This window comes from Bison bison, unplaced genomic scaffold (genome assembly GCF_000754665.1).
Source record: "Bison bison bison isolate TAMUID 2011002044 unplaced genomic scaffold, Bison_UMD1.0 scf7180017864333, whole genome shotgun sequence".
NCBI classification, from domain to species: domain Eukaryota; kingdom Metazoa; phylum Chordata; class Mammalia; order Artiodactyla; family Bovidae; genus Bison; species Bison bison.
The window spans coordinates 1074661-1084889 of record NW_011494905.1 but is presented as its reverse complement, the minus strand read 5'-3'; the positions used below and the strand labels follow the sequence as shown (position 1 = coordinate 1084889).

The following is a 10229-nucleotide window of genomic DNA, read 5'->3' as shown; positions in this document are numbered from 1 at the left end:
TGCTCCCAGGAGCGCTGCGCTAGCAGCCAACAGAAGCCCGTCCCCTTTACTGAGCCCCACCTGGACTGTGTCCCGCTTTACGCAAGCGGTACGTGAGGCTGAGTTCTGGCCAAAGGGACGGGAGCTGAAGTGGCCTCTGCCGCTCCTGGCCCAGCCCATTGCCCTTTCCATGCTCTCCAAACAGTGGCTGGACGCTAAGGAGTGCAATGCTGTCAGGCAGGGGTTGACAACCCTTTTCTATCAACAGTAAGAGTAAATATTTTAGGCTTTGCGTGATATAAAATGATGCTACTCCTGGGGAGGAAAATTTGGCAAACTACATATGCTAGATATTTGTCCCAGCAGTCCCACTTCTAGGAAGCTATCCCAAAGATGACGTGTTAGCAGAAACAGAAAGTGACATGAACAAGGCACATGCAATGCAGCATTATGTGTAGCAGACTGAGAGCCTCAACATCCATCGTGAGGGGACCAGTAATGAACCATAGCACCCTCAAACAATGGATTATTAGGAAGCTGTAAAAGGAGCAGAAGAATGAGGAGTAACATCAGGAATAAATTTTTTAAAAAAATCAAGAAGCCTAAGTAGTTTTAATATGCTATTTTTAGTGTTAAAAAAGAAATATATGTGTGTGTGTGTATGTATGTATGTATATGTATTTTTCCCCCTAAAAGGGGACAGAAGCTAAAATAAAATTATCTACATAGAGAAAGAGAAAGGCAAAACTGTGAATGTTCTTTATTCCACACTTTTGCTCTTGGACTAATGTTTACGTCTTACATAATTTTAAAACATAAGCAAGAAGCAAATCCATAAACAGCAAAAGCAAATAAATCCAACTGTGTATCAACTTGATGGCATAATCCCTCAGGAGAAAACTCTGTCAAGTGATCTTAAAAATTAGAGTGATTTTCACTGTGATTCTCTAGTGGAATATTGTTTAAAAAGAATTACAAAGGAAACAAATTGTATTTAGTGGCCTTATTATTTGTTATCCTGGTATTAATGTTTTGAATTATTGTATTTCACAGGGTAAAATGAATAATTATGTTGATGTTAACAAAACTTTTAATGTTACAGTGTAAAATAAAAAACCTTAAAATCTTAATATGAACTTAAAATCAGTAAAACAAGTATTCCCTAATCTGTTGTAAAGGCCTAGAAGACCAATAATCCAATGATAATCAGCATTAATAGTGCCCAAATTCTGATCTCTAAAATTTCTCACTAAAATAAACCCTTTACTAAATGGCCAGCTCCAGGTCTAGGACAGGAAATGTGTAAGATGGGCCTTTATCATACCAATGAAGCAGGAAGTGTTCAAAATCAGACTTGTGGGGTTCTGTCAAAGGGACACTGTAACTTAAAATGGGGTAATTTGAACATCAAAGAGAATAAAATGAATCAAAACATCATAGGGCTTGGCCAAGGAGGACTAGGAAGACTGGGCTCACCTCCTCTCACGGGCACTGCAAAATTACAATTTACAGAGCAATTATGAATGACAAGAACCAGAAGTCTAGCAGAAAAGATTTACAACTAAGGATACAAGGAAGGAACCACGAGACAGGAGGAGCAGAGCTGCACTATAGTCAAGACCCATACCCCGGGCAGGTGATGCACAAATGGGAGGTTAATTACAACTGCAGAGGCTCTCCCCAAGGAGCAAGGGGTCTGAGCCCCACATCAAGCTCAACAACACTGGTACACTGGGATGAGCCCCCAGGATGTCTGGCACCGAAGGTTAGTGGGGCTTACTTTGGGGAGCTCTACACTCTTGAAGGGCACACACAAAATCACACGCTCCAAGACCCAGGGCAGAAGCAGTAATCTAAAAAGGAGCCTGGGTCACACCCATCTGCTGAACCTGGAGTCTCCTGGAGACGCCAGGAGCAACTGCAGCTCACCCTGGGGACAGACACTGGCAGCAGCCGTCTTTGCATGTGCCTTCTACCATGGGGTCACTGGTGCTGGCAAGTGCCATTTTGGAATCCTCATTCTAGCTTATCAGCCTCAGGAGCCAGCCCCACCCCCGCCCACCAGTCTGTAGACACAAGTACTGGGACACTTCAGGTCAAGTGACTAGCCAGGTGGGGACACAGCCCCACCCACGGGCAGCCAGGCTGCCTTAAGACCCCCTTAGCCCACAGTTGCCCCTGGACACAGCCCTGTCCACCAGAGGACCTAGGACCTGGCCCCGGACACCCAGTACACAGGTACGAGACTCAAGACCCTGCAGGCAGAGACATGGGACCCAGCTCTGCCCACCAGTGGGCCAACACTAACTCCAGGATCCAGTTTCATGCCCTGGTGGGTGGGCACCAGCACAGTATCTCTGGGATCCTGACCCCACCACCAGTGGGTGGACGGCAGGATCAGAACCACAGGGCCCCACAGCCTGCCTTGTCAGGAACGAGACAACACACCAGCAGGGAGCACAGGCCCAGGAGACCGAAGCACTAGCCCTTTCCATCAGATGGCCAACACCACCTCTGAGACACCATGGACTACTCAGCCAGCTACTCTAGAATCCAATCCTGCACCCTAGTGGGTCAGCACTAACCCTGAGACACCCCAGAACCCAAAACAAGCCAAGGGACTGGTCCCACCCACCAGCCAGCACGATATTTAGGAACACTGACTCTGCAACCAACCCTGCTAAACCCGGCTCTGCCCAAGAGCCACCACTAGCCCAGGGCTCCTCGGGGTTCTGTAGCCAGCCACATGACATGGCCCTACCAAAGATGATCAAAGGAGAAGAATGGATGAACAAAGGGAGAAGTTAGACGTTTTGGGGAATTCCCTGGTGGTCCAGTGATTAAGACTTGACACCATCACTGCTGGGGCTTGGGTTCGATCCCTGGTCAGGGAACTAAGATCCAACAGGCTGTGCAGTCCACCCCACCCCCTCCAAAAACGTCAGAAGTTTTAAACAAAATGTACATAAAAATACAAAACTAAACCTTTTTAATCTGACAGTACAGTACCTTGAAAAGTACAGTAGTGCAGTACAACAGCTGGCACACAGGAGCTGGCACTGAGTAAACAGTCAAGACTGGAGGACAGGGAGGAGGTGGGAGACAGTAGAGCTGAGGGCTGGTCAGCAATAGACGGTGGAGGGCAAGCTGCAATCTCACTCACGCCTGATGGCCGAGAACCCATGTTCACAACTTTGAAAGCTCGCACTTGAAGGTTCATGTGCAGTGGACTTACTGTATTGTCAAAATGACCATAGTATCCAAGACAATCCATGGATTCAGTGCAATCCCTACCAATCTTGAAAAGGAAGAACAGAGTCAGAGGTATCTTGCTCCTTGACTTCAGACTATACACAAAGCTACAGTAATCAAGTTGTTAGTCACTCAGTCATGTCTGACTCTTTGTGACCTCATGGATTACAGCCCACCAGGTTCCTCTGTCCATAGGATTTTCCAGGCAAGAATACTGGAGTGGGTTGACATTCCCTTCTCTAGAGGATCTTCCCAACCCAGGAATCAAACCCAGGTCTCCTGCACTGCAGGCAGATTCTTTACCATCTGAGCTACCAGGGAATGTATTGATACAACAGACACATAGATCAGTGGAACAAAAAGAGCCCAGAAATAAATCTACACACCTATAGTTAGTTTACAACAAAGGAGGCAAGAATACACAATGGAGAAAAGATGATCTCTTCAATAAGTGGTGCTGAGAAAACTGGACAGTTGTATGTAAAAGCATGAAATTAGAACATTTTCTCAAATGATATATAAAAATAAACTAAAAATTAACTCAAGCCCTACATGTAAAACTAGAAACCATAAACTCCTAAAAGAAAATATAGACAGAACACTCTTGGACATAAAACAGAGCCAACGTTATTTTGGATCTGCCTCCTAAAGCAAAGGAAACAAAAGCAAAAATAAACAAATAGGATCTAACTAAACTTAAAACATTAAAAACAGCAAAGGAAACCATCAACAACAACAAAAAAGCCGTAAAAAAAAAAAGACAACCTAATGAATAGATACATTGTATAGCACAGGGAATATAGCTAATATTTTATATTAATAAAGAAATGTTTTAAAACCATATTTTTCCTAGATGAAGTACATTTCAGGGTAACCAAATTAGCTGATTAGATTTTACTTTATAGAAGAATTCAAAGTAATTAACATAGAGGGATGACAGAATTAGAAAATCACCATTTTGTACCTGTTAATAAAAGAGCATCAATTATGTTTAAAAAAAACTTAAGACCAAGAGGAGAAAGATGAATAGGCACTCTTATAGCCAGAATTAGAGACCTTAGCACCAGTAAGTGGATGCATGTGATGCAAGACAGTAAGACAAATAATGAAGGACCCTTGCGAAATAAATTCAACCTGAAGCTGATCAAGCCTCTAGATCAAGCCTACCAGTTGATATGAAATACAAGAGACAGAGGAAACCATTAACCACCACCAAGGCGCTATAAGCCAAATCTAGAAGTGGAATTTTCCACAGAAACACTCAGTTTCTCTAATAACTAACAGCACAAGGAAAGGGATTACTACTGACTGAAAAAGACTCAAGAGAGAGAATAACCAACGGCAATGTGTACTTTTTACTGGATCCCATATTAGTGCTCTGAGACTGCTCTAACTACCAAAGATTTGATGGATGATTAAACAGCAGAAATTGATTCTCTCAGTTTTGGAGCCAGAAGTCTGAAGTGAAGGTGTCATCAGGGCCAGGTTCCCTCTGAAGGCTCTTCCCACTGTGGTGGCTCCAGGCTTCCTAGGCTTGCAGGAGCATCTTGTGTTACTGTTTCTTCTTTAAAAAAAAACAAAAAAAACACTCCAAACACAAGTTTATAAATTAGAAAACAACATAGCCTGTCCAGCCAACCATTAACTCTCAGGTATCTTTTTCTAGATTTTGTTTACACCTAAAAATAGGTATAAAAAATAAATAAATAAATAAAAATAGGTATAAAAATGAACACCGCCAAGGCCCATTTCAATGCCTCCCTTATTCATCTCAAAACTGCCTACTTCTTTCCTATAAGGCAAGTGATTGCACTTAGGGTCTATTCAGACAATCCAGGATAAACTCTTTTTCTCAAGATCTTTAATCACATCTTTTGCTACAGAAGGTAATATTCACAGGTTCCCAGAATAAAGATGTGGACAAATGTTTTGGGGAGGTCACATTCATCCAACTTTATGTCCTGATTAGAAGAATATAATGAAATAGTTTTACTCATCAGGGAAACTTGAATATGAACTATTAATGCTATTAGCAAATTCTTACTAATTTTGTTAGATGTGAAAATTACAAAGGTTTTTTTTAAGTTATTATATGTTAGGGAGACATCAGTATTTTGGTAGAAAGACATGTTTGCTTTAAAGACCCTGCCCCTTCCATGGGAAAAAAAAAAGTAAATCAAGATTAGCCACACATTTTATTAACTGCTGAAAAGTGGTGATGATTGTGTCTTAAAATTTTCATAATAAATTTTTTTTTGTAAAGCAGTTGAAAAAAGATAAAATTGTCCACTAAAATGAGACATGAAATCCCTCAGAATGAACTTAGCCAGACCTACACAATAAAAAATATTACAAAATTAAAATCAATGCAGATACAAGTTATCAGCCTATGCTAGAAAAAAAGTCAAAATACCAATGGGTAATTTTTATCTCTGATTTTTTAAAAAATATATGCAATTTTAATTTAGAATTCAAAGAATTTCTCTTTAGAGAATAATCAAAACACTGCAAGATGGTATATCTAACAATACCAATTAAATAGATTATGTTATAACCATTTACTGGAACACTACACAGCAACTATGGAAAGGGGGTTATATAGCCACATATATAGTATGATTCCGTATTTGTTAACAACCAAAAAAAATCTACTTGCACAAGCGTGTTCAACACACATTTATTCATACAAACATGAAGGAGTATATACACCAGATGTTAAGAGTTACTCACTCTGGGTGGTGAGTTTGCAGAACTCTTATTCTTTACCTTTTATCAGCAGCTTATTTTTCTACTATGAACACAGACTATGATCACCACATGCCCTTAAGGAAGCACACACAAACTTGGGTGCTTGGTAGGGGCATGGGGCTGGGGGGTGCAATGGGGAGATGGGGTACTGGGTGCACATCTGAAGCATGTGATTCCAAGAACTCTACGTCGCTTCTCTGGCAGTTGCCAAACTGTATTCCACAAGAGAGTTCCACAAGTGTCACACAGAGAAGGATCAATGTCTAAGTTTTCAGACACACTAGGTTAAGATCTTAATTTGTTACATTTGCTCTGCATCCCCAGGAGAAAAAGATATGGTACACTCATTCACTGAGCCATAGAACCTTTGTTTAACAACCTACATAGACTCAATAGGACGTCTACTGAAAAGTATTTTATGAATTCCAATGTAAAAACTTGGACGAACAAGGATTGCTTACACCACATATTTCCACTGAGAGTCTGAAAACTAGCCTGTTTCCCTAGATTTAGATGGATTCATCTCAAAACTACCCCATATTTTTCGTATTTTTTGTGGTCTCAAGCTTTATAGTTTTAAATATAATTTGCATCTTGCTGTCAGTTCATTTTAGAGCAGTGTTTTTCAAACTGGATTTCTATTCACTAATGGATTGAGAAATCAATGTGATAGATACAACCCACATTAAAAAAAGTTTTGTTTTTTTTTAATTTTTAAAGAAAACTATCAGGGACTTCCCTGGTTGTCTACTGGTCAAGAATCTGACTGCTAATGTAGGGGACATGCGTTGGACCCCTGGTCCAGGAAGATCCCTCACTGTGGAGCCCACGTGACAACTACTGCAGCCCACATGCCTTAGAGCCTATGCTCTACAACAAGAGAAGCCACCACAATGAGAAGCCCGTGCGCGACAGCTCGAGAGTAGTCCCCACTTGCTGCAACTTACGCACAGCAACAAAGACCCAGTGCAGCAAAAAATAAATTAACAAACTAATAATAAAAAAGAAAACTATCATGTAGTAAAGATAGTATTTTTTATAAAACTTTTGTGTCCATATATAACCACATAAAATATATGCATGTGTGTATTGGTCACAATATAAAATACATTTATTGCTATGGGTTGCAATCAAAATATTTTGAAACTCACTGAATTAATGAGATGAACTTATTGATAAACAGATAAAGTCAGAACATATTTCAAACACCCAAACCCTTCTTGTATATATTAGTTAAATTTTTAAAAAATCAAAGCAATACAGCCACATAGATCCCCAACTTACAAACAAGTACCAAAAATCCGTTTGAATACTGGGTACCTAGAGCTTTTCTTCAGAGAAGGCAATGGCGCCCCACTCCAGTACTTTTGCCTAGAAAATCCCATGGACGGAGGAGCCTGGTAGGCTGCAGTCCATGAGGTCGCTAAGAGTCGGACACGACTGAGCGACTTCACTTTCACTTTTCACTTTCATGCATTGGAGAAGGAAATGGCAACCCACTCCAGTGTTCTTGCCTGGAGAATCCCAGGGACAGGGGAGCCTGGTGGGCTGCCATCTATGGGGTCACACAGAGTCAGACAAGACTGAAGCGACTTAGCAGCAGCAGCAGCAGAGCTTGTCTTAAACTATCCTAAAGAGATTAAGTTCCCAACTAGTTCACAAAAGCCAGTTTAAACAGTAGCTTAACTATAGTACTAAGGTTATTACAAACCTAAATTTCTCCATCGTATTTATTTGTATCTGAGGTTCAGTGTAACTCCAAGGATACATTCTCCCTGCACCCACACCTTGGTCTGAGCACGAAATAACTCCTCACAGTGCAGGCAAACATCCACCATTCAACATGGCTTCCCCCACATTGTGCTTAGGATCTGAGGACAGAAAGATGAGCTCTAATATCCTCAGGTAATTGAGGTAGAATATGGAGCTTTCCAAACATCTTCCACGTGTCCCCACTCTCCTTTTAGGTCAAAGGTCAAAGACATTTGTTCACCAGTGGTTGTTTTTTTCCCTTGTTTATTAATCTTTAGGAGAGACTGCCTACTAAAAAAAGAACAACCGTGGGAATTCCCTGGTGATCCAGTGATTATAATTCCATGCTTCCACTGCAGGGGGCACGGATTCAACCCCTGGTTGGGAAACTAAGATCCTGCAAGCCACATGGCATGCCAAAACAAAAACAATGTTTCACTCCACCTTTCTTTCAGACCCCCAAGCTGCTGGAATAAATAAATAAATACATACATACACACACACACACATATATATCCATCTCACTGATTTTAATGCTAATAATGTGGTACTGATAATTAGCTGGCTGCTTTCTTCAAACTGTTTAGATATTATTCCCAGGACTTCCCTGGAGTCCAATAGTTAAAACTCCACACTTGCAACGCAGGGGATACAGATTTGATCCATGGTTGGGGAACTAAGTAAGGTACCACATAATGCACGGTGCAGCCAAAAAAGAAAAGAAAATAATAGAATTCTATTACCTACAAGTTTCCATACTGAGAGAAATATCAGTGTCTAGAGGGGCATGGCTTGTTGTATCTCCTATTAAATTCAGAAACTCAGGGTTAAGTAGAATGGCATTCTTCAACTTGACTCTGTTCTCATCAATTTCTTTATGTCCTGGGAGATTAAGAGCTATCCTCAAGAATCATATTAATGGAAATATCAGTGAATGTTGCTCTAAGAAGCCACTCCAAATACTTGTAATACAAATACATTAGCCCCCAGCATCACTCATTTGGGCTGCCATTCCTAACAGGATTTACCCCACACGGAGCAAATCTTAACCAAGGCTCTAAATTCCCAGATGAAACCTACTAGTGTCAAGTGGGAACCAAGTGTTCAGCGTATTGCTCACCCAGTACCTCCCTGGCCTTTTTTCGCTGTGCCAGCTGCCTGATCCCAATTCTCACTGACACAGTTCCAGCAGCGTCAGGAAAGGAATGGAGGCTGCAAGAAGGTTTCTCTGAACAGCCACAGCTTGAGAGAGACAGCCCAACTGGCTTCCTCTTTCATCATCCCCTAAGCACACGTCCTCTAGTTTGACCACCAGGTAGGCACAGCAGTTTCAATCCGTACCACCGGCCCCACGTCCTATACCAAGACTTTTACACATCTCAGGGTAAACGACCTGCAAGAGTCTGCCTCTGCGACAACTGGCACCCAATTTTTCCGGTTTGACCTCTTCCTTTTGTGAACTAGGTCAAATGTGGGAAGTAGGGAAAGGGTTAGAAATCATTTCAGCGTATACTTTTCAGGTTCTGCCAGACAACCTTTTATTACATCAAAAAAGCAACACTAGGCACTAGATTTTGCAAAATATGTTCTGACCAACTCTAAATTTCCTGAAATTAAATATGCATAACCACTGTAAGGTTTTTAATGAACAAAACAGTTAAATACAAACTTTCATATGCAAAATAGATTACTGTAGAACTGGCAACCTCAGAACCAAGTACTAAATTTTCTTGCACAGAAATCAGTAGGGGTGGAATGGGGAGATGTAAATGCTAATGAGTATAAAACTTAATTTCAACTTCATATAAAGGAAAAAAAAAAAAACGTTGAGAAAAAACAGCTTTAAATTGAATAGTATCCTTTGAAATCAACAGCTCAGGCCAGCCCTTACATATCTGAGGTTAATATACAACCAGATTTGGGATCAAAATGAAGATTTAGGGTTTACAGTTACTTCAAATCCAGTTTTAAGAGTAGCCAAGTCACCTCATTTCCAGAAAGGGAAGTCTCTTTAGGATGACTCCAATATTCTTCTGAAGACACTTAGATAGCCAGAGTTCCTGGGCCATAGTTCCACTTTTCCACGACACCATGTCAATGCTGTAGTGTGGACTTCCTCTGAAAGGCAACCAGAGCCCTACACCACGGCGCCTCTCCTGGCACTGTCAAGCCTCAAAAGAAAGAAGACCTCCTGCTTCAAGTCGGCAGTTACTGTCTAGCCGGTAGAGGTTAATTAACTCTTCTTTCCTCCCCCCACTGACTTCCCTCAGGATCTTTAGCAGGGAACGGCAGCTTGATCAACATTCCTTTCAGAAATAAATAGTTCAAACAAGTAATTTAGAGTTAACTTTAAAAAGAACAGCAGAAAACAGCCACTGCCCATCATGTTTGCAAATGAGTGAATGAATATACGTGAACAAACACAAAGAAAAATCATAAAATAAATTCTGCACTTCCCACGTTCATAGGGAAAAAAAAAATCTCAAAAAAAAAAAAGT

The 10229-nt window shown here is 41.0% G+C and overlaps 1 protein-coding gene across 4 annotated transcripts in view; it reads right to left on the bottom strand.

Annotated features, from left to right (window-relative positions):
* Window positions 1-9248: 9248 nt before the first annotated feature.
* SENP2 (SUMO1/sentrin/SMT3 specific peptidase 2) overlaps window positions 9249-10229 on the bottom strand; it is a 36623-nt gene continuing 35642 nt past the window's right edge. For all 4 annotated transcript variants that reach the window (XR_826486.1, XR_826484.1, XR_826483.1 and 1 more), the window contains one exon: window positions 9249-10229. The gene's annotated coding sequence lies outside the window, so the exon portion shown is untranslated.